The 24,635-nt window shown below is 46.8% G+C and overlaps 1 protein-coding gene and 1 long non-coding RNA gene across 2 annotated transcripts in view; one reads left to right on the forward strand and one right to left on the reverse strand.

The window, feature by feature from the left end:
- LOC148443105 (chloride channel protein ClC-Kb-like) overlaps positions 1 to 8,406 on the reverse strand; it is a 53,753-nt gene extending 45,347 nt beyond the window's left edge. The window contains exon 1 of the mRNA XM_088463258.1: positions 8,316 to 8,406. The gene's annotated coding sequence lies outside the window, so the exon portion shown is untranslated. The remainder of the gene's footprint in view (positions 1 to 8,315) is intronic.
- LOC148443106 (uncharacterized) overlaps positions 4,131 to 24,635 on the forward strand; it is a 29,245-nt gene continuing 8,740 nt past the window's right edge. The window contains exon 1 of the long non-coding RNA XR_015875749.1: positions 4,131 to 4,231. This is a non-coding gene — a long non-coding RNA (uncharacterized LOC148443106). The remainder of the gene's footprint in view (positions 4,232 to 24,635) is intronic.

Here is a 24,635-nt window from a genome sequence, read left to right on the forward strand (position 1 = left end):
CCCCCAGCCCAAACCTAACACTCCCTCCCCAGCCCAAACCTAACACTCCCTCCCCAGCCCAAACCTAACCCTCCCTCCCCGCAGCCTAAACCTAACACTCCCTCCCCAGCCCAAACCTAACACTCCCCCCCAACCCAAACCTAACCCTCCCCAGCCCAAACCTAACCCTCCCTCCCCGCAGCCTAAACCAAACACTCCCCCCCAGCCCAAACCTAACCCTCCCTCCCCGCAGCCTAAACTTAACTCCCTCCCCGCAGCCTGAACCTAACCCTCCCTTCCAGTGTCTAACCCCAAAGCCTAATCCTCCCCCTTAACCCAATACTTACCGTTGGGATCCCAGCGGTCGAGATGTTGGCGCCGGGAATCTGACTGGCGTTGGCATTCTGGCACCGAGATTCTGAGTGCCAGCATCCCAGAAGCAATACATGTGTAATAATGAATATAATTACTGTTAGATACTGTAGAATGTTTATATGCCACTATATACTGTATATAAATACAATACATGTGTAATAATGAATATAATTGCTGTTAGATTCTGTAGAAAGTTTATGCGCCTCTATATACTGTATATAAATACAATACATGTGTAATTATTGTGACACAGTCAGATTAGGGGTCCCTCTCCTGGGTAGAGGTCTCCTCCCTTACACACACAGCAGCTGGGAAACAGTACGCCAGTCTGGATTCGAGTACAAGCTGGTCGGCGACAGTCTTTATTGTGCAAAACAGAAACAACAAAAAGAAACCATAAACATAAATCCTAGCCCTGGCTGGGCTCTAACTTTACAGGTGGTTCCCTCACTACCAGAACCTGGCAGGGCCTAATGCCCTCACCAGCAACAAAGGCACAGCACAATACTCACAGATAGGTATTTCAAGTGTCTCTGAGCAAACTCCCTGCCTGCTCTCCCAGGTGAGACACTCAGCCCTAAACAAACTAGGCTTATATTGTTACCAGGCTGCAAGGCCCAAAACCTGGAGTGGCCGCGGGTGGAGCCCTCCCTCTCCTCTCACCCACAACCCCCAGGTCCCAAACCGGCTTTTCAAAAAGCCGAGACTCAAGCCTGCTACACTGCAGACTTTCTCCTGGGGGTTTAAAACACATAAGACAGGAATCTGGGACAAATGTACCTGCCACAGACCACTTTACCAGTGATCCTATCACATAATGAATATAATTGCTGTTAGATTCTGTAGAATGTTTATGCGCTGCTATATACTGTATATAAATACAATACATGTCTAATAATGAATGTAATTGCTGTTAGATTCTGTAGAAAGTTTATACGCCGCTATATACTGTATATATAAATACAATACATGTGTAATAATGAATGTAATTGCTGTTAGATACTGTAGAATGTTTATGCGCTGCTATATACTGTATATAAATACAATACATGTGTAATAATGAATGTAATTGCTGTTAGATACTGTAGAATGTTTATACGCCGCTATATACTGTATAATTATAAATACATGTGTAATGAATATAATTGCTGTTAGATACTGTAATATGTTTATACGCCACTATATACTGTATATAAAAACAATACATTATTATTATTATTATTATCCTTTATTTATATGGTGCCACAAAGGTTCCGCAGCGCCTTACACAGTACATAAATGAGCACACAAGAGAAACAGTTAATAGTAATACAAAACCATGCAGGACAAGGACATGGTTTATACACAGAGCTGCATAACACAAGCAGCAGGGCCTCAGCAACCAAGTGTTAGGTGCCCATTGGGGAGTTAGGAGTAAATTATACTATAAGTAGGGGGAGGAGAAGCACGTGAGGGATGAGGGCCCTGCTCGTGAGAGTTACATTCTAAAGGGGAGGGGCAGACAGACAGGGGCGACACAGATGGGGTAGATAGTGAGGAAGGAGCATGGAGCAGGGGGTTAGGATACAAGCAGCGGAATGTGTGTGTTATAAGATGACCTGGTGTAATGTCAAAGTTAAGTCCTTCATTCATCTATCTCTATGACAGAAAATAGATTATGTTGATGTGTTATGTACATGAGAGATGTACAGGATAAAGTTGTAGCACTTTCATTTGCATTGTAGCATCTAAATACATCCCGCTAAAAATGCAGCTATTATGGGACTGTCCTGCCACCCTAATACAGGACTTTAGTCCCAGCTGCTGGGTGCTATGCCATACTCCTGTGAGTGGGCAATAATGAACATGTGTAATAATGAATATAATTGCTGTTAAACAGAATATTTGTGCTGCTGCAGCCACTACCCATGTCTCATTATTCAGCAGGGGGGAGGGGTAACATGAGCCCCCCCAGTAATTTTATGAAGTTGGCTCCTATAGCAGTGATTGTACATAAGTGGTGATATGTGGGGGCGTTGTTGAGGTGCGGTAGGATGAGGGGGCACTGGAGGGTACAGTGACCTTCACCAAGGTCAGAGGAACAGTCCGGTCCTTGCATCAGACTCTGTGTCACTGTCTATCTAGAATCTGCGTCCAGTTTTATCACAGCTCTACAATTAATCTCACAAACACATTCCACACGCCCGGCTACAGCACTGCGCTATTAATACTCACTGATAGCTCAGGGCATGGAACACTGCCATGGAAAACCTGCATTTACTCCAGTACAATGGGGAGTTTTTCCAGAAAGTGTTGGGATTTCTCATGGTTATTATAAGTCAGATTTATTCCTGGTAAATCCATACATCCTTGTATCTATAATGCCATCAGCCACAACAGGCCTAGTGCGGATTCAGGAGCCATGTTATAGAATATTACATTACTGAAGGTGCATTAGCTGGGATGACGCACAGCGCAGGTCTATGGGGAAACTTCACTGCTAGTGATATTACCACTATGCCAAATGCAGCATTTTCAAATTCCCACTGAGCCCATTTTATTGGTCTATATACACTCAAACAATTGGCTCTGCCCACTAACTGACAGAAGGTGCCAGCCCTCTATACTGTACTGCCAGGGGGTAATATCTGTATACTGTACTGCCAGGGGGTAATATCTGTATACTGTACTGCCAGGGAGTAATACCTGTATACTGTACTGCCAGGGGGCAGGGTCGTAGCTAGGGTAGTGCGGCCGGTGCCATCGATTAGGGCACCACAGAGCAGGGGGTGCTGTTTGGGCCTGTCAAATTCCTGTTTATTATCATTCTCACTTATAACTTCCTCTTATTTCATCCCCAGCATCTCCTGGCCTCCCCTATCTCGTCCCTGGCCCTTCCCCATGAAACCATTCCCCTTGTTTGGGTGCATTATGTCCCTTTGAAAAATGAGGGGGGCGCCAATACTCTTTCTGGCACAGGGCACCAAAAAGTCTTGCTACGGCTCTGCCAGGGGGTAATATCTGTATTCTGTACTGCCAGGGAGTAATAACTGCATACTGTACTGCCAGCATAGGCAAACGCAGGGGGGTTTCCGTCTGCCTGGAAACCCCCCTACCCAGCACACACCATGACCTCAATAGAATTAGTAATATGATAGAATGTTACTAGCGCTGCACGTTCTTCTCAGTATCACAAATGAAATGATTAGTACTAACTGTGGATTATACACCTGTGCACCAACTAGGACATGTGGAAACCATGCACTGTTAGGGGTGCACTGCTATAGACCATCAATAGGGTTAATAATTAATACTGTATAATAATACACTATTCAGTACATAAGGAGACCGATATGTACATATATGTCCAGGCCAGTACTAAGTTCTTCTGCTTCTCCCTCAGACTCCCGGACTTGCTCCAATGCTCAGGAATGGTGCCCACATCAGGGCTCAGGGCTGCAGTGTTATTGGATGATGTGTGTGCGTCTCCCACTGTCCGGGGGAAGCTGGGGCATACTTGCCTACCTTTGAAAATAAGAGTTATGGTAGACTTAGCTTTGTTAACTCTTTTTCTTCGAGGTCCATAGGGTCCACAGGAACTACCTCGGGGTATGTGGTTGGAGAGGTCCAGGCACCAAACAGTCAAAGCTTTAGCTCCCAGAATGCACTGGTCCTCCTCCATATATACTCCGCCCCCAGCCACAGGCATTCAGTTTGTAAACAAGCCTAAATGAGGGGAGGAGGAAAGTGGAGAAGGAAGTACAAATTACACTAGAAACACTCTCACAAAGAGGAGGGAATCAGTGACCAGAAGGAACAGATCCCAACTGAGGCCAAGTGCATCAGGGCGGGCGCCCTGTGGACCCTATGGACCTCGAAGTAAAAGAGTTAACAAAAGGTAAGTCTACCATAACTCTTATTTTCTTCTTCAGATTCCATAAAGTCCAAAGGAGCTTTCTTGGGGGTGTTCTAAAGCAGTTCCCTTAAGGGTGGGGACACTCCTGAGCAGACAGGAGAATCCACTGCCCAAAGGAAGCAACCTGGGAGGCAAAAGTATCAAATGCATAAATTTGATGAAAGTGTGGACAGAAGACCACGTGGCCGCCTTGCACAACTGTTCCACAGAGGCGCCATGTCTAAACGCCCACGATGGTCCCACAGACCGAGTCGAATGTGCTGTCACAGTGTTCAAATCCAGAGCGCAGGACCCCCCAAAAAATGCCCCAGCCAAGCTGCCCCAGGGCACCAGCATAGTAAGAAAAGTGCAGTGTAAAGAGATAGTTAAGAGCACTTTTCTTACTATGCTGGTGCCCTGGGGCAGCTTGGCTGGGGCATTTTTTGGGGGGTCCTGCGCTCTGGATTTGAACCTTGGTATGTTAGGGACCTACCCGAAAGAGGTTACCTGGATATTGGTGGGTAGGCCCATAAGCTTGGCCATGAATATGCTAAAAACCTCTATTGATTGTAAAATTTTATTGCATTTATATATATATATATCATTAATAATCTGGAGTTGTGCACCTGAGATTTGTCTGTTTCTGTGTCTGCAATTAGTCTCATCAGGTAGCACCTCCCTTAATATATAGAGTCAGGTTGTGCAGCCCAGAAATCTTTCCCATATGCTCCTGGTAGAAAGACCCTTTGTGCCAGAGAATCCAGTAGCGCCCCTAGATGTACCATCTGTTGAGTTGGAGAAAGAGAAGACTTTTTCCAATTGACTATTCAGCCATGGTCCTGTAGGCAGGCAATGGTCAGCTGGAGATGACTTTGTAACATCTCCGGAGACTGCGCCAATATCAAGAGGTCATCCAATTATGGCAGTATCCTGACTCCTTGTCGTCTGAGATGAGTCATCATGACTGCCATTATCTTGGTAAACACCCAAGGGGCTGTGGACAGACCAAAAGGCAGAGCCTGAAACTGGTAATGTTGCTGATGAAGAGCAAACCTCAGAAACCTTTGGTGAGATGCAGATATGCATCGTGTATGCCCAGGGAAACCATGAAATCCCCAGGCTCCATTGCCAGCATAATTGACCGTAGGGTTTCCATACAGAACTTGGGCACATGGATAAACCTGTTGAGAGATTTCAGATTCAGAATAGGGCGATGAGACCCATTTTTCTCCTGAATCAAAAATACATGTGAATAATAACTCCTTCCCTGTTGGGCCAGAGGAACGGGGACTATTACCCCTGAAACCAGCAGGCCTCTGAAACGTGAAGGCATATCCTTGAGAGACCACTTCTCGAACCCAAGCATCTGTTGTCTGATGCCAGGCATAGGAAAACTGGACGTCTGGCCAACCATGATTTCTTGGTCTGCAGTCTGGCCATCCTGCGGGAATTATCTTGTCTAGAAATAAAACCTGTCCCTTTGCTCTTCCTTGCGGGCAAAAGGTCCGAAACGAAGACTGCCTATATTTAGAGGTAGTCGCAGATGGCAATCCGGCAGATTTTGCTGCTGCCAAGATAGCCACTATGTTATGCAATTCTGGACCAAACAACATCCTTCCAGCAAAAGACAGAGGAGCTTATTCAGACCCAGTTGTTAGCTCTAAGAGCTCACAACCGGGTCGATGTTGCTCCAGTGCGCATGCGCAATTCTGCAATTTAATATTGTGGTTGTCTACAAAATATGTCAGCATTATGGTGTGTGTGTATATTCGGGGGAAATTTAAGCATCCCCAGAATGTATGTAGGAGGTACCTTTTATTGTTATTTTGTTAGGGAGGTACGGCCCCTCAGAGGGGCTGCTAGAGTGTGACCACATTATGAGATTTAGGCAGTCTGGAGCTCGCCTCAGGTAACCTATAGGCTACACACCGCAACATTTACTGGGAGAGGAATCCGTAAGATCCCTTCCCAGCAATGGCTGCCGGTACATGCGCGGTCTGATGATGACGATGCAAGCGCAATAGAGACGAGCATCCCGCCCCCGAACCAGCAAGTACAGTGATCGTATTAGTGATTACTTTACTCCTACTCATCATATGTACAGGCTCCTCTCATTAGCCAGTGACAGTAATGCTCATGTACACAGGGTATTAGTCTATGTTATCATTAGCCAGTGACATTCACACACGTTATTAGTCTATTTCATCATTAGCCAGTAGCACACTCATATACACATTATTAGTCTATGTCATCATTAGCCAGTGACAGTAATGCTCATGTACATAGGGTATTAGTCTATGTCATCATTACTCAGTGACATACTCCTATACACAGGTTATTAGTCTGTCATCATTAGCCAGTGACACTCACACACGTTATTAGTCTATGTCATAATTAGCCAGTGACACTCACACATGTTATTAGTCTATGTCATCATTAGCCAGTGACACACTCATGTACACAGATTATTAGTCTATGTCTTCATTATCCAGTGACACACATATACATAGGTTATTAGTCTGTCATTATTAGCCAGTAACACACTCATATACACAGGTTATTAGTCTATGTCATCATTAGCTAGTGTCACTCACACACATGGTATTAGTCTATGTCATCATTAGCCAGTGACACTCACACATATGTTATTTGTCTATGTCATCATTAGCCAGTAACATTCAGGCTATTACTCTATGTCATCAATAGTCAGTGACACACACGCATTATTAATCTATGTCATTATGAGCCAGTTACAGGCACACTCATACTAATAGGTTATGTCATCATTAGCCAATGACACACACACTCATATTCACAGGTTATTCTATGTCATCAATAGCCAGTGACACTCACACGTTATTAGTCTATGTCATTATGAGCCAGTTACAGGCACACTCATATTCACAGGTTATTCTATGTCATCATTAGCCAGTGACACACACAGGTTATTAGTCTATGTCATCATTAGCCAGTGACACTCACACGTTATTAGTCTGTCATTATGAGCCAGTAACCTTCACACTCATGTACACAGGTTATTAGTCTATGTCATCATTAGCCAGTGACACACATACGTTATTAGTCTATGTCATTATGAGCCAGTAACCTTCACACTCATGTACACAGGTTATTAGTCTGTCATCATTAGCCAGTGACACACACAGGTTATTAGTCTATGTCATTATGAGCCAGTTACAGGCACACTCATGTACACAGGTTATTAGTCTATGTCATCATTAGCCAGTGACACACACAGGTTGTTAGTCTATGTCATTATGAGCCAGTTACAGGCACACTCATGTACACAGGTTATTAGCCAGTGACAATCTGTTGCATCATATAACAACTTATATACCAGATAGTATTCCTGGAATATCCCACCACAGATCTCGCCCTCATTGGGGCCAATGCAGAGTTGAACACAAGTTTCCCGTAATTACACCCGGATTGCGCATATAGAGGATATATGCAGAGTTCTCCGCATTACTCGCTGCAAGACGTCAGCCTGAAAACATGCATATCTCCGCGTACATACATCCCACAGAGCCCGCAATACCGTCGACGCGCCCTCGCTAAACTTTGCCTATGTGTGAACGCCTCCTTACCACCCGGTAAGAGAAAATTTGGATGAGTTGCAAATGTCCATCTCTGTGGTTGCGTATGCTTAGTTCCAGAGCAAAACATGTATTATACGCTCTGCAAGACTGTGCATCGCCTGCATTAGCCTGTGAGAGAGGGAACCTCTGCCTGCTCCTGGGGTATGATCAGGTGTTCTGCACACCTCTGTCTATTCTTCATGTGCCTCCTTCGGCTGTCCACGCCCGGTGCCTGGCTTACCTTCGTCCGGTATGGCGGGCGTCGGGCTCCCGGCCTAGGTCTAATGACAGGCGTCGGGATTTCGACGCCTGTCATTAGTACCTTGCCGGGATTTGACAGTCGGGAAGCCGGTGGTCGGCATTTCGACCGTTGGCTTCCTGATGTCCCTACATCTAATTATCTCCTAATGTCAGCACTCTGTGTCCGCCCCAATCACCTCCGAGCTCCAGATTACACAGGTTCCAGTTGGTGATGAAAGTTTGGGACGTACCTGGTGCGCAGGTGAAGACTCCGCACTCTTGGATGAAAGTTGCTGCCCCCTCAGGTGTTATCCCTGGCAGACTATCGCACCTGATCCACAATCTTTCTCCTCCTTCTATGAGTGGCAATACCTCCAAATATCTCCTCCTCCCCCAATGTCCTCCCTCTTCCCCAAACATTCTCCCACACACACAAACACACATACACAGTTTTATAGGTGCTATGAAAATGTCCTTGAGAAGTCAGGCAGAACCGGCCCTCGGGCTTCCTGTGTTTAGAATAAAAATGAACAGCAGGTGATGGTGAATTCCAGGCCAGTCACCTTCATGGCAGCACAATCCTCCTCTGTACTCCCATCATTGTGCTATCTGCAGATCTCTGACAGCTAAATGTGGATCCTGTGCCAAAGCTCTCCCAGTGAGGTACAGATGGGCGAGACGCTGGTAGGTAACTTTTCTCCTGTGTTTATTCATTACCCAGGATGGTGATGAATACATTAGGAGAGAACATGTGTAACTCATCAGTTTAAAGGGATATTATGGTAAGCCTAGTTATTATAAGTACCATCCAATCAGCTCCTAACTGTCATTTTTCAAACTAATCTGTAAACTGACAGTTAAGGTGCGTACACACTGGACGATATTTATGAACGACATGAACGTTAACGATATCGTTCAACGATATATCGCTCATATCGTCCAGTGTATATGGCTTCACCGACGAACGATGATCTTTCCGGAGGCTCGTTCACGATATCCCCAGTCGACTGTACATGCAGCCAAATCTTCTGGGGATATCATCAACAATGCCATGCTCCCGAATGCAGCATGGCTCCCCCGCTGCCATTCGTCGTTGCCGGCATCGGCGTGCCCGCCGCTGCCGATAATGGCTCATACACACATTGTCTAGTGTATATGAGCCCTTAGAAGGAGGTGATTGGTTGGTACTTTATCTACATCCACTATCTCTCTCCAAGGCTTAGTACATAAACCCCACAGCCTGTAAAGTGACAGTTAGGAGCTGATTGGTTGGTACTTTATCAACATCCACTTTCTCTCTCTATGGGGTCTATCTATTTATCAATATACTAACAAAATGTGAAGAAGTGTGTTTTCACACGCATTTCACATTATTTTAGTATCACATAAATTTAAGTAAGGGCAATTAGAGTAGTTTTCATTAAAAACTACTCTATGCCCTTTAATTTGCATATATTTTAGTATGCAGATCGCATTTCCCATACTTGTAATGGGAAATGTGATCTGCCTGAGATTTACTAAAAATAATAAATTGTAAAAAAATAAGTGGGAAAGCCATCGTTGATAATAACGCCATCGTTACCATGGCTTTGCCCCCGGTCTCCCGACTCCTGCTCTGCTCTGATGGGCAGAGCAGATCCGGGAGCCAGCCCCTGTGATCAGCTGTGTGGTCTAAATAGATCACATGCTGATCACTGCAAAAAAAAAAAAAATTGTTTAAAAAAAACATCTGATTCCAGGGGCTGGTGATCAGTGTTTCGGTGATGTCCTCTGGGGCTCCGGTAAGCCGGTCTCCGAGTTGCAGTGTGACCCCGGTCATCTGCTGCATAGACCAGCTGACTGGAGCCCCGGAGAGAGGACCTCACCCAAGCGTCGATCACCAGGCAGGTAAGTGTATGCTAAGGGGGGTGGTCACGGGGGGGGGCGATCATGGGGGTTGCGGTTGCGGGGGTAGCGGCAGCCGGCCACGTATGCGCGGACACATACTGTATGTTTTGCGGAAAATATTGTGAAAACTATGTGAAGTGGATTCACAGGGACAGAGCTTTATCGCAAACTCTGTCCCTGCATGCAGTGACCCCCTCATTAGTTTTCTCTATCAACAGAACAAACCATGGCTATTTGTAACTACAAACTACAAATGGTTATAGTTTCGGTGACAGGGCATGCAGAGACTTGTTGTTCCAGCTTGGTCTAATGTTCTATAAATGGTATGATCTACTATAAACATGCGTCTCAGTATATACAACGTGACCATGTCACTGGCGGTAGCTCACATATTATATACTCTATATAAAGACAGTCACACCGTGCTCAGTGATTGCTGAGCCTCCTCCAGGTGTTGTGACAATACGCCTCACTGTTGTGACAACATTTAATAAAAGTGATTGTACAACAGGAGAGAATTTCTGGCGTTACACCCACCAATCTACATTCATTGCCTCATGATGGGTGTGATTACTGCGGTGTAGTAATAGGAAAGGGTTAAACAGGAGGCAGAATTGGGGTTAAAATTACTAAACTGAAGGAACTAATTTAACACATTCATCCTGCGTCCTGCATCCACCTGGTTATAAAGTTTTATTTATTTATTCTTAACACTAGAAACGAAGGAAATCACCGATCTCTGTAACAGTCCCACCTCCGACCAGTCCAGTACAACCGAAGTTATTAAAGAAACCTGTCTTATTTTACATAAAATAATGCTCAGGGTTTCCTTAAATTAATTATGAAAGTGAGGGGACACAGGGACTGTCTGTATTACATGTGTCCTGAGAGTGAGTGGATACAGGGACTGTCTGTATTACATGTGTCCTGAGAGTGAGGGGACACAGGAACTGTCTGTATTACATGTGTCCTGAGAGTGAGTGGATACAGGGACTGTCTGTATTACATGTGTCCTGAGAGTGAGGGGACACAGGAACTGTCTGTATTACATGTCCTGAGAGTTAGAGGACACAGGAACTGTCTGTAGTATGTATCCTGAGAGTGAGGGGACACATCGACTGTCTGTATTACATGTGTCCTGAGAGTGAGGGAACACCAGGACTGTCTGTATTATATGTGTAATGAGAGTGAGAGGACACCGGGAATGTCTGTATTACATGTGTCCTGAGAGTGAGGGAACACCGGGACTGTCTGTATTACATGTGTCCTGAGAGTGAGGTTACACCGGGACTGTCTGTATTACATGTGTCCTGAGAGTGAGAGAACACCGGATTGTCTGTATTACATGTGTCCTGAGAGTGAGGGAACACCGGGACTGTCTGTATTACATGTGTCCTGAGAGTGAGGTTACACCGGGACTGTCTGTATTACATGTGTCCTGAGAGTGAGTGGACACAGGAACTGTTTGTAGTACGTGTCCTGAGAGTGAGAGGACACCGGTACTGTCTGTATTACATGTCCTGAGAGTGAGGGAACACCGGGACTGTGTGTATTACATGTGTCCTGAGAGTGAGAGGACACCTGGACTGTCTGTATTACACGTGTCCTGAGAGTGAGAGGACACCTGGACTGTCTGTATTACATGTGTCCTGAGAGTGAGGGAACACCGGGAATGTCTGTATTACATGTGTCCTGAGAGTGAGAGGACACCTGGACTGTCTGTATTACATGTGTCCTGAGAGTGAGAGGACACCTGGACTGTCTGTATTACATGTGTCCTGAGAGTGAGAGGACACCTGGACTGTCTGTATTACATGTATCCTGAGAGTGAGGGAACACCGGGACTGTCTGTATTACATGTGTCCTGAGAGTTAGAGGACACCTGGACTGTCTGTATTACATGTGTTGTTTTGATTATTACATCGCTCAGCCTGGTAGCATTCTCTGCCTTCCTCCTAGCTGCCAGCCACGTCCATGTTTGCAGTGTGTGGCCAGGCAGTGCCGTTATAGACAGTGATGGGTGCACTGAGTTACGCAGACAGTGATGGGTGCAATGAGTTACACAGACAGTGACGGGTGCACTGAGTTACGCAGACAGTGACGGGTGCACTGAGTTACGCAGACAGTGACGGGTGCATTGAGTTACGCAGACAGTGACGGGTGCCCTGAGTTATTCAGACAGTGAAAGGTGCCCTGAGTTATACAGACAGTGAAGGGTGCCCTGAGTTAAACAGACAGTGACGGGTGCGCTGAGTTACGCAGACAGTGACGGGTGCGCTGAGTTACGCAGACAGTGACGGGTGCGCTGAGTAACGCAGACAGTGACGGGTGCGCTGAGTGACGCAGACAGTGACGGGTGCGCTGAGTGACGCAGACAGTGACGGGTGCGCTGAGTGACACAGACAGTGACGGGTGCGCTGAGTGATGCAGACAGTGACGGGTGCGCTGAGTGACGCAGACAGTGACGGGTGCGCTGAGTGACGCAGACAGTGACGGGTGCGCTGAGTGACGCAGACAGTGACGGGTGCGTTGAGTGACGCAGACAGTGACGGGTGCGCTGAGTGACGCAGACAGTGACGGGTGCGCTGAGTGACGCAGACAGTGACGGGTGCGCTGAGTGACGCAGACAGTGACGGGTGCGCTGAGTGACGCAGACAGTGACGGGTGTGCTGAGTGACGCAGACAGTGACGGGTGCGCTGAGTGACGCAGACAGATCAGGGTCACTGTAGACGTCTGTGTTTCATCATACCCTAATATATATATATATAATTAGTCTTCCAAAATTAAACATGATTGTAACATTAGACCTGATGAAAAAGCCATAATAAAGGCTTTGCAACGTTGACTACATACGCCGTTTGATTTTGGAAGACTACATGAACTGTATACTCGGGCACCCGGGCAAGTACTGTCATCACAGGGAGTATATTGCTATATATATAATTATATATATTTGTTTACATTTAGCGTTCGACTTTTTTTTTAACTACATTTATTAATCATGCGGTTTATGATTTGGTCCAAGACCAGCGTCTGTGACCAATACCAGCGCTAACATTTGTGAGTTGATTGCAAACAGTTTATAAGGGAGGCGGAGGTCCTCCCTATGGGCCCATTTATCATTGTATATTTGTAGCCTATTCCCCGAAAACACCCGTTTTCGGGGATTAACCGCAAATACTAAGTTTCCCCCAGAATTATCACAGAGAACCCGCAGCAGATATCTCCGACACCTGGGATCTCTCCATTCCCGCTGACAGCCGCATCTCCCATAGGTTTCTATAGGGGATGCGATGCTGACAAACTCACCAACTTCTGCAATGCAAAGCGTTCCAGAGACTGGTCCCCACAGCTACCGCCATCTGAATGGCGGCCACGTATGTGCATGCTCAGTAGCCCCGGCAGTACTCCCGGCACATTGCAGGGAGGGGCTGGACAGCGGTACAATAATGAGTGTCTGCAGGCAGTGACACATGGTGGAGGTTCCTTGCAAGCTTGGGGCTGCATTTCAGCAAATGGAGTTGGGGTCAGGATTAATGGTGTCCTCAATGCTGAGAAATACTGGCAGGTACTTATCCATCATGTAATACCATCAGGGAGGCGTCTGATTGGCTCCAAATTTATTCTGCAGCAGGACAATGACCCCAAACATACAGCCAATCATCAGCGTGAAGAAGAACAAGGGGTCTTGGAAGTGATGATATGGCCCCCACAGAGCCCTGATCTCATCATCATTGAGTCTGTCTGGGATTACATGAAGAGACAGAAGGATATGAGCAAGCCTACATCCACAGAAGATCTGTGGTTAGTTCTCCAAGATGTTTGGAACAACCTCCCTGCCGAGTCCCTTCAAAGACTGTGTGCAAGTGTACCAAAAGGAATTAATGCTGCTGTGAAGGCAAAGGGTGGTCACACCAGATATTTATATGATTTAGATTTCGCTCCTGTTCATTCACTTTGCATTTTAATTGATAAAACAAAACTATTAACACTTCTATTTTTGAAAGCATTCTTACTTTCCAGCATTTTTTCCACACCTGCCTAAAACTTTTGCACATTACTATATATATATACTAGGGGTGAGCGGGTTCGGATTTCTGAAATCCGAACCCCCCCGAGCCCCCCCGATCCGAGTCCGATCCGAGTCAGGCTCGACTTTTCCTGCCTGACTCGGATCTGAAATCGAGGCAAAACGTCATCATCCCGCCTTCCGAGTCTCGCGGGTTTTGGATCCTATATAAGGTACCCGCGTCGGCGCCATTTTCTCACTCGGCTGTGGACAGTGAAGAGGGAGGGTGGGAGTTAGGGCTGTGTAGTGTAGTGTAGTGTAGTGCTGCTGTTGTCCACTACTTCAAAGTCCATAGGGGCTGGCTGGACTGTGTTGTGCAGTCAGTTCTCCATAGGGGCTGTGTCCACTCCAAAGTCCTGTGCAGTGTCCCAGTCCTAAAGGGGTGCTGTAGTGTTGTCCAGGGGGTGCTCTGTCCATCAGGGGTGCTCCCCCCAAGTGCTAAAAAAATAATATATTTTCTGTGTTTGTGAATTGTGTGCGCAGTAGCCGCACGTGCATCAACAAAGTAGTGCCAAGCGTGCGCCTGTGTCATAAGTAAAGGGCCGGCTGGCTTGACCGTTAAAGGGTGCTGTAACCCCCGAAAGTACACTCCAGTTCAAACCAAAAAAAAATAATTTTCTGTGTTTGTGAATTGTGTGCGCAGTAGCCGCACGTGCATCAACAAAGTAGTGCCAAGCGTGCGCCTGTGTCATAAGTAAAGGGCCGGCTAGCTTGACCGTTAAGGGTGCTGTAACCCCCGAAAGTACACTCCAGTTCAAACCAAAAAAAAAATTATTTTCTGTGTTTGCGAATTGTGTGCGCAGTAGCCGCACGTGCATCAACAAAGTAGTTCCAAGCGTGCGCCTGTGTCATAAGTAAAGGGCCGGCTGGCTTGACCGTTAAAGGGTGCTGTAACCCCCAAAGTACACTCCAGTCCAAACCAAAAAAAAAATTATTTTCTGTGTTTGTGAATTGTGTGCGCAGCAGCCGCACGTGCATCAACAAAGTAGTGCCAAGCGTGCGCCTGTGTCATAAGTAAAGGGCCGGCTGGCTTGACCGTTAAAGGGTGCTGTAACCCCCAAAGTACACTCCAGTCCAAACCAAAAAAAAAATTATTTTCTGTGTTTGTGAATTGTGTGCGCAGTAGCCGCACGTGCATCAACAAAGTAGTGCCAAGCGTGCGCCTGTGTCATAAATAAAGGGCCGGCTGGCTTGACCGTTAAGGGTGCTGTAACCCCCGAAAGTACACTCCAGTCCAAACCCCCCAAAAAATTATTTTCTCTGTTTGTGAATTGTGTGCGCAGTAGCCGCACGTGCATCAACAAAGTAGTGCCAAGCGTGCGCCTGTGTCATAAGTAAAGGGCCGGCTGGCTTGACTGTTAAAGGGTGCTGTAACCCCTAAAGTACACTCCAGTCCAAACCAAAAAAAAAATTATTTTCTGTGTTTTTGAATTGTGTGCGCAGTAGCCGCACGTGCATCAACAAAGTAGTGCCAAGCGTGCGCCTGTGTCATAAGTAAAGGGCCGGCTGGCTTGACCGTTAAAGGGTGCTGTAACCCCCAAAGTACACTCCAGTCCAAACCCAAAAAAAAATTATTTTCTGTGTTTTTGAATTGTGTGCGCAGTAGCCGCACGTGCATCAACAAAGTAGTGCCAAGCGTGCGCCTGTGTCATAAGTAAAGGGCCGGCTGGCTTGACCGTTAAGGGTGCTGTAACCCCCGAAAGTACACTCCAGTCCAAACCAAAAAAAAAATTATTTTCTGTGTTTGTGAATTGTGTGCGCAGTAGCCGCACGTGCATCAACAAAGTAGTGCCAAGCGTGCGCCTGTGTCATAAGTAAAGGGCTGGCTGGCTTGACCGTTAAAGGGTGCTGTAACCCCCAAAGTACACTCCAGTCCAAACCAAAAAAAAAATTATTTTCTGTGTTTTTGAATTGTGTGCGCAGTAGCCGCACGTGCATCAACAAAGTAGTGCCAAGCGTGCGCCTGTGTCATAAGTAAAGGGCCGGCTGGCTTGACCGTTAAAGGGTGCTGTAACCCCCAAAGTACACTCCAGTCCAAACCAAAAAAAAAATTATTTTCTGTGTTTGTGAATTGTGTGCGCAGTAGCCGCACGTGCTTCAACAAAGTAGTGCCAAGCGTGCGCCTGTGTCATAAGTAAAGGGCCGGCTGGCTTGACCGTTAAGGGTGCTGTAACCCCCGAAAGTACACTCCAGTCCAAACCAAAAAAAAAATTATTTTCTGTGTTTGAATTGTGTGCGCAGTAGCCGCACGTGCATCAACAAAGTAGTGCCAAGCGTGCGCCTGTGTCATAAGTAAAGGGCCGGCTGGCTTGACCGTTAAAGGGTGCTGTAACCCCCAAAGTACACTCCAGTCCAAACCAAAAAAAAAATTATTTTCTGTGTTTGTGAATTGTGTGCGCAGTAGCCGCACGTGCATCAACAAAGTAGTGCCAAGCGTGCGCCTGTGTCATAAGTAAAGGGCCGGCTGGCTTGACCGTTAAAGGGTGCTGTAACCCCCAAAGTACACTCCAGTCCAAACCAAAAAAAAATTATTTTCTGTGTTTGTGAATTGTGTGCGCAGTAGCCGCACGTGCATCAACAAAGTAGTGCCAAGCGTGCGCCTGTGTCATAAGTAAAGGGCCGGCTGGTTTGACCGTTAAGGGTGCTGTAACCCCCGAAAGTACACTCCAGTCCAAACCAAAAAAAAAATTATTTTCTGTGTTTTTGAATTGTGTGCGCAGTAGCCGCACGTGCATCAACAAAGTAGTGCCAAGCGTGCGCCTGTGTCATAAGTAAAGGGCCGGCTGGCTTGACCGTTAAAGGGTGCTGTAACCCCCAAAGTACACTTCAGTCCAAACCAAAAAAAAAATTATTTTCTGTGTTTGTGAATTGTGTGCGCAGTAGCCGCACGTGCATCAACAAAGTAGTGCCAAGCGTGCGCCTGTGTCATAAGTAAAGGGCCGGCTGGCTTGACCGTTAAGGGTGCTGTAACCCCCGAAAGTACACTCCAGTCCAAACCAAAAAAAAAATTATTTTCTGTGTTTTTGAATTGTGTGCGCAGTAGCCGCACGTGCATCAACAAAGTAGTGCCAAGCGTGCGCCTGTGTCATAAGTAAAGGGCCGGCTGGCTTGACCGTTAAAGGGTGCTGTAACCCCTAAAGTACACTCCAGTCCAAACCAAAAAAAAAATTATTTTCTGTGTTTGTGAATTGTGTGCGCAGTAGCCGCACGTGCATCAACAAAGTAGTGCCAAGCGTGCGCCTGTGTCATAAGTAAAGGGCCGGCTGGCTTGACAGTTAAGGGTGCTGTAACCCCCGAAAGTACACTCCAGTCCAAACCAAAAAAAAAATTATTTTCTGTGTTTTTGAATTGTGTGCGCAGTAGCCGCACGTGCATCAACAAAGTAGTGCCAAGCGTGCGCCTGTGTCATAAGTAAAGGGCCAGCTGGCTTGACCATTAAAGGGTGCTGTAACCCCCAAAGTACACTCCAGTCCAAACCAAAAAAAAAATTATTTTCTGTGTTTGTGAATTGTGTGCGCAGTAGCCGCACGTGCATCAACAAAGTAGTGCCAAGCGTGCGCCTGTGTCATAAGTAAAGGGCCGGCTGGCTTGACCGTTAAGGGTGCTGTAACCCCCGAAAGTACACTCCAGTCCAAACCAAAAAAAAAATTATTTTCTGTGTTTTTGAATTGTGTGCGCAGTAGCCGCACGTGCATCAACAAAGTAGTGCCAAGCGTGCGCCTGTGTCATAAGTAAAGGGCCGGCTGGCTTGACCGTTAAGGGTGCTGTAACCCCCGAAAGTACACTCCAGTCCAAACCAAAAAAAAAATTATTTTCTGTGTTTGTGAATTGTGTGCGCAGTAGCCGCACGTGCATCAACAAATTAGTGCCAAGCGTGCGCCTGTGTCATAAGTAAAGGGCCGGCTGGCTTGACCGTTAAAGGGTGCTGTAACCCCCAAAGTACACTCCAGTCCAAACCAAAAAAAATATATTTTCTGTGTTTGTGAATTGTGTGCGCAGTAGCCGCACGTGCATCAACAAAGGAGCAGCGCCAAGCGTGCGCCTGTGTCCCATAAGTAAAGAGCCGGCTGGCTCATTTCTTAAAGGGTGGTGTAACCCACAAAGTGCACTACTCTCCAGCAAAAATAAAAAAATATTTTCTGTGTTTAGCCGCACGTATATATCAAATCGATATAACATATATGGAGGACCAAACTTTCTCCGATAAAAATAAAATAGAGAAAGATCAAGAACCACTTCCTCCTAGTGCTGAAGCTGCTGCCACTAGTCATGACATAGACGATAACATGCCATCAACGTCGTCTGCCAAGGCCGATGCCCAATGTCATAGTAGAGGGCACATACAATCCCAAATGACAAAGTTCAGGAAAATGACCTTGAAAAAAACATTTAAATCAGCTGAAGAGAAACGTAAACTTGCCAATATGCCATTTACGACACGGAGTGGCAAGGAACGGCTAAGGTCGATCCCTAGTATGTTCATGACTAGTGGTTCAGCTTCACATGACGATGGAAGCCCTCCTCCCACTAAAAAAATCAAAAGAGTTAAGCTGGCAAAAGCACAGCGAAGAACTGTGCTTTCTAAGAAGATATCACAAATCCCCAAGGAGAGTCCAAGTGTGGTGGTGGTTGCGATGCCTGACCTTCCCAGCACTGGACGGGAAGAGGTGGCTCTTTCCACCATTTGCACGCCCCCTGCAAGTGCTGAAAGGAGCACCCACAGTCCACTTGCTGATATGCAAATTGAAGATGTCACTGTTGAAGTACAACAGGATGAGGATACTGGTGTAGCTGGCGCTGAGGAGGAAGTTGGCGAGGAGGATTCTGATGGTGATGTGGTTTGTTTAAATCAGGCTCCGGGGGAGACAGTTGTTGTCCGTGGGATGAAAAAGCCCATCACGGTCATGCCTGGGCAGAAGATCAAACATTCCACCTCTTTGGTCTGGCAATATTTCTATCCAAATCCGGACAACAACTGTCTTGCCATATGTACCATATGTAAAGGTGAAATAAGTAGGGGTAGGGACGTCAACCACCTAGGAACATCCTCCCTTATACGGCACCTGCAGCGCGTTCATAAAAAGTTACTGTCAAGTTCAGAAACTTTGGCTAAGACCGTAAGCAGTCCAGGGACACCTAAATCCCGTTGTCCTGTTGTATCCAAGCGCCTGCAAACCACACCGTCAACTCCCTCCTCGTCAATTTCCTCCTTAGTCAGGATCGGAAGTAGTCCTGCAGGCCATGTCACTGGCATGACTGACTCTCCTATCCGGGATTCCTCCGGAGGATCCTGCATTGCTACGCCTACTGCTGCCGCTGCTGCTGTTGCTGCTGCTGGGAGTCGTTCATCATCCCAGAGAGGAAGTAGGAACACCACTACTTTTACTAAACAATTGACCCTCCAACAGTCCTTAGCGAGGAGGATGAAGTACGACAGCAGTCATCCTGAAGCAAAACGTATAACTGAGGCCTTGACTGCTATGTTGGTGTTAGACGTGCGTCCGGTATCCGCCATTAGTGCAGTGGGATTTAGACAATTGATGGAGGTAGTGTGTCCCCGGTTCCAAATCCCGTCTAGATTCCACTTCACTAGGCAGGCGATACCGAGACTGTACAGAAACGTCAGAAAAAGTGTCCTCAGTGTCCTGAAAAATGCCGTTGTACCCAATGTCCACTTAACCACGGACATGTGGACAAGTGGAACAGGGCAGACTAAGGACTATATGACTGTGACAGCCCACTGGGTAGATGTATCACCTTACGCAGCAACAGCAGCAGCGTCACCAGTAGCAGCATCTCAGAAACGCCAGCTCGTTACAAGGCAGGCTACGCTGTGTATCACCGGTTTCAGTAAGAGGCACACCGCCGACAACCTCTTAGAGAAACTGAGGGAAATCATCGACCAGTGGCTTACCCCACTTAGACTCTCCTGGGGATTTGTGATATCTGACAACGCCACCAATATTGTGCGGGCATTACATCTGGGAAAATTCCAGCACGTCCCATGTTTTGCTCACACAATAAACTTGGTGGTGCAGAATTTTCTGAAAAGCGACAGGGGCGTGCAGGAGACGCTTTGGGTGGCCCGAAAAATTTCTGGCCACTTTCGCCATTCAGCGACTGCGTGCCGAAGACTGGAGCGCCAGCAAACACTCTTGAACCTGCCCCGCCATCACCTGAAGCAAGAGGTTGTGACGCGGTGGAACTCAACCCTCTATATGCTTCAGAGGATGGAGGAGCAGCAAAAGGCCATACAAGCCTATACATCCACCTATGACATAGGCAAAGGAGGGGGTATGCACCTGACTCAAGCGCAGTGGAGAATGATTTCCGTATTGTGCAAGGTTCTCCAGCCCTTCGAACTTGCCACACGTGAAGTCAGTTCAGACACTGCCAGCTTGAGTCAGGTCATTCCCCTCATCAGGCTTTTGCAGAAGCAGCTGGAGAAAGTGAAGGAGGAGCTAAGATGGAGCGATTCCGCTCGGCATGTGGGACTTGTGGATGAAGCCCTTCATTCGCTTTGCCAGGATTCCAGGGTGGTCAATCTGTTGAAATCAGACCACTACATTTTGGCCACCGTGCTCGATCCTAGGTTTAAAGCCTTAGGTATCCTAAGCAACCCGCTGGCGGTGATGCAGGGCAGGCAGGACCAAGTTTGGATATCTGGTCCGGACTGAAGGACCTGGCAACAATTTCTGACATGTCTACTGTTACTGCATATGATACTGTCACCATTGACAGAATGGTGGAGGATTACATCGGTGACAGCATCCAAGTAGGCATGTCAGACAGTCCATACCTGTACTGGCAGGAAAAAGAGGCAATTTGGAGGCCCCTGTACAAACTGGCTCTATTTTACCTGAGTTGCCCCCCCTCCAGTGTGTACTCCGAAAGAGTGTTTAGTGCAGCCGGGAACCTTGTCAGCGAAAGGCGTAGGAGGTTGCTTCCACAGAATGTGGAGAAGATGATGTTCATCAAAATGAATTATCAGCTCTTCCAGGGAGACCAGCCTCCAGAAGGTACAGAGGGACCTGTGGTGGTGGATTCAGTGGGGACGAGTTAATACTTTGTGAGGATGAGGATGTACACACTGAAGAGGGTGAGGAATCGGTGGATGAGGAGGATGAGGATGACATCTTGCCTCCGTAGAGCCAGTTTGTGCAGGGACAGATTAATTGCCAGCTTGTTTTGTGGGGGCCCAAATGAACCAATCATTTCAGCCACAGTTGTGTGGCAGACCCTGGCGCTGAAATGATTGATTTGTTAAAGTGTGCATGTCCTGTTTATACAACATAAGGGTGGGTGGGAGGGCCCAAGGACAATTCCATCTTGCACCTCTTTTTTTTCTTTGCATTATGTACAGTTTGGGGCCTAGTTTTTCTAACTGCCATCCTGTCTGCCACTGCAGTGTCACTCCTAGATGGGTCACGTGTTTGTACCGCCCACTCGTGTCGCTTAGCATAGTCATCCAGCTACCTCTGTGCAACCTTTTGGACATAAAAACACTATTGTGAGGTGTGAGGTGTTCAGAATAGACTGGAAATGAGTGGAAATTAAGGTTATTGAGGTTAATAATAGCATAGGAGCAGAAAAACCTACAAATTCTGTGATTTTAGCTGTTTTTATGCTTTTTTTAAAAAAAAATACAGATCCAAAACACAAAACCCAGAACCCAAAACACGGAAGGGTGGTTTTGGCAAAACCAATCCAGATCCAAAACACGAAGAAAGATCCACATCCAAAACCAAAACACAAAACACGAAAAGTGGCCGGTGCACACCCCTAATATATACAGTATATATATATATATATATATATATATATATATATATTATATATACTATCCCCGTCAAGTAGCACTCCAATTACAACACATGTAACGTTACTCGTTGTCCTCCGTAAGGACTGCCTGCTGGAAGTCCGAATATATAGTATATGCTGAAATTTTTTCACCTGAGTGCCGCCGTGACAGATATATATATATTTTATTTCATTACACATTTAAACCATATCCCCACATCCATTTTGCCATTGCCGTGTGCTGGTAGAGAAGCTGAGGTCTTTTGATTGTATTTACCACCAGACCATATTTGCCTACTTTTGAAAAAGCATTTCAGGGAGATTGTGAAAGCATCACCTATGAGCGCGGCGGTAAAGTGGGCGTGTACTGCTACATCTGAGAGGTGTGTCATACATCTGAAGGGCGTGTACTGCTACATCTGAGAGGCGTGTCATACATCTGAGGGGTGTGTACTGCTACATCTGAGAGGCGTGTCATACATCTGAGGGGCGTGTACTGCTACATCTGAGAGGCGTGTCATACATCTGAAGGGCGTGTACTGCTACATCTGAGAGGTGTGTCATACATCTGAAGGGCGTGTACTGCTACATCTGAGAGGCGTGTCATACATCTGAGGGGTGTGTACTGCTACATCTGAGAGGCGTGTCATACATCTGAGGGGCGTGTACTGCTACATCTGAGAGGCGTGTCATACATCTGAAGGGCGTGTACTGCTACATCTGAGAGGCGTGTCATACATCTGAAGGGCGTGTACTGCTACATCTGAGAGGCGTGTCATACATCTGAGGGGTGTGTACTGCTACATCTGAGAGGCGTGTCATACATCTGAGGGGCGTGTACTGCTACATCTGAGAGGCGTGTCATACATCTGAGGGGCGTGTACTGCTACATCTGAGAGGCGTGTCATACATCTGAAGGGCGTGTACTGCTACATCTGAAGGGCATGTACTGCTACATCTGAGAGGCGTGTACTGCTACATCTGAGAGGCGTGTCATACATCTGAGAGGCGTGTCATACATCTGAGAGGCGTGTCATACATCTGAGAGGCGTGTACTGCTACATCTGAGAGGCATGTCATACATCTGAAGGGCGTGTACTGCTACATCTGAAGGGCGTGTACTGCTACATCTGAGAGGCGTGTACTGCTACATCTGAGAGGCGTGCCATACATCTTAAGGGCGTGTACTGCTACATCTGAGAGGCGTGCCATACATCTGAAGGGCGTGTACTGCTACATCTGAGAGGCGTGTCATACATCTGAAGGGCGTGTACTGCTACATCTGAGAGGCGTGTCATAACACTGACTTACATCCATGTAATTGAGCCCCAAAGCAGTCAGTAAGATCTACTACTTGATGAAAACACACTAATATGTTTCAGAAAATGCATGTACCATAGGGATCATTATTATTACTACCAGTATTACATCAGTCCCTGCCCCAGTGGAGCTTACGATCTATATTCCCTATCACATGCTCACACACACATACCCACTAGGGTTAATTTTTGTTGGGAGCCAATTAACCTACCAGTATAATTTTGGAGTGTGGGAGAAAACCAGAGTACCCAGAGGAAACCCACGCAAGAACAGGGAGAATATACAAACTTCACACAGTTAGGGCGGTAGTGGGTATCGAACCCACGCCCTCAGTGCTGTGAGGCAGTAATGCTGACCATTACACCGGTTCATTGTGCTTATAGCCAATGCAGGGAATTTCTACTAATGATCCCATTTGAATGTATATATCTCTGTTTTTTAATATAACAGCTTCTTAATGGGGGTAAGATGCAATCAGAGAGATTGCTGGACTCTTCAGGGAGACAGGGAGATTGCTACTATTTCAGGGAGTCTCTCAGTCAATCAGGGAGAGTGGGCAAGTATGCCCCAGACTATAGGTCGCCAGCCGGCCCCTGCTCAGAGTGCACCTGGAAATTTGCTTTACCACTAAAGTGCAACATAGGGGCGCAAAACCTAACTGATTGAAAGTATAGGAAGAGACCTGAAGAGCGCCCACTCGGTCGATAAACTAACTAGGATAAAGTGTTGTGCGAATGTCGCCTTTATTCTCACCCACGTGCATCAGTAAATATATCGCATTGCAGACCGAAACTGAATTTGTGCTGATTATTATCTGACGATTTGTGTTGTGTAAATGAGCTCCACAATGTTTGGCTGCAGAAGCCATTTTCAGTTATTTTACGTTCCAGCATCCAGGAACCATCCTATAGCCGGCATCTGTTCCCCCAGGATCCCCTGCAGATTGGGTGGGGTGCAATCTCTGGGGAGTAGTGTAACAGTAGCAGATGGGGGTATAGTACCGGCCTGCTCGGAGCTGGGGAGGGGGCTGTGTGTGTGTGTTCAGCTCCTACCACTGTAACTATTGCTTAGATAAATATGATCCTGACCTCTGAGGGTGGGGGAGGTGGTGGGCCGAGGACGGCTCGTGCCCAGCACACGGTGACTGATGTCACACGTTATAGTACCAGCAGTGACTCAGCCTGTGCCCAGCATTACTAAGCGCTGAGGATAATCCACTCTATTTCTGCAGACCAGACACAGCCATTTATGTCCACGATACAGGACACATGTCTGTCTGTGTCACAGGTCTGCTCATTAATTACCTGCAAATCTCAGAACTTACTGCTGAGCCGGCTCCCTGGGACAGAGCGGCAACTTTATGGAATAAGGGCCGGATTCAGATACGTGCGCCAATGAAATCGCAGCCGCCATCCCGTATGCAGCTGCCGTGTGAAAATATGCTAATGCACGCAGCCGCCTGGAAATGAATTGAGACGCTCACAGGCGGCTTCT

This window comes from Taudactylus pleione, unplaced genomic scaffold (assembly GCF_031769625.1).
Source record: "Taudactylus pleione unplaced genomic scaffold, aTauple2 ptg001334l, whole genome shotgun sequence".
Classification (NCBI taxonomy): Eukaryota; Metazoa; Chordata; class Amphibia; order Anura; family Myobatrachidae; genus Taudactylus; species Taudactylus pleione.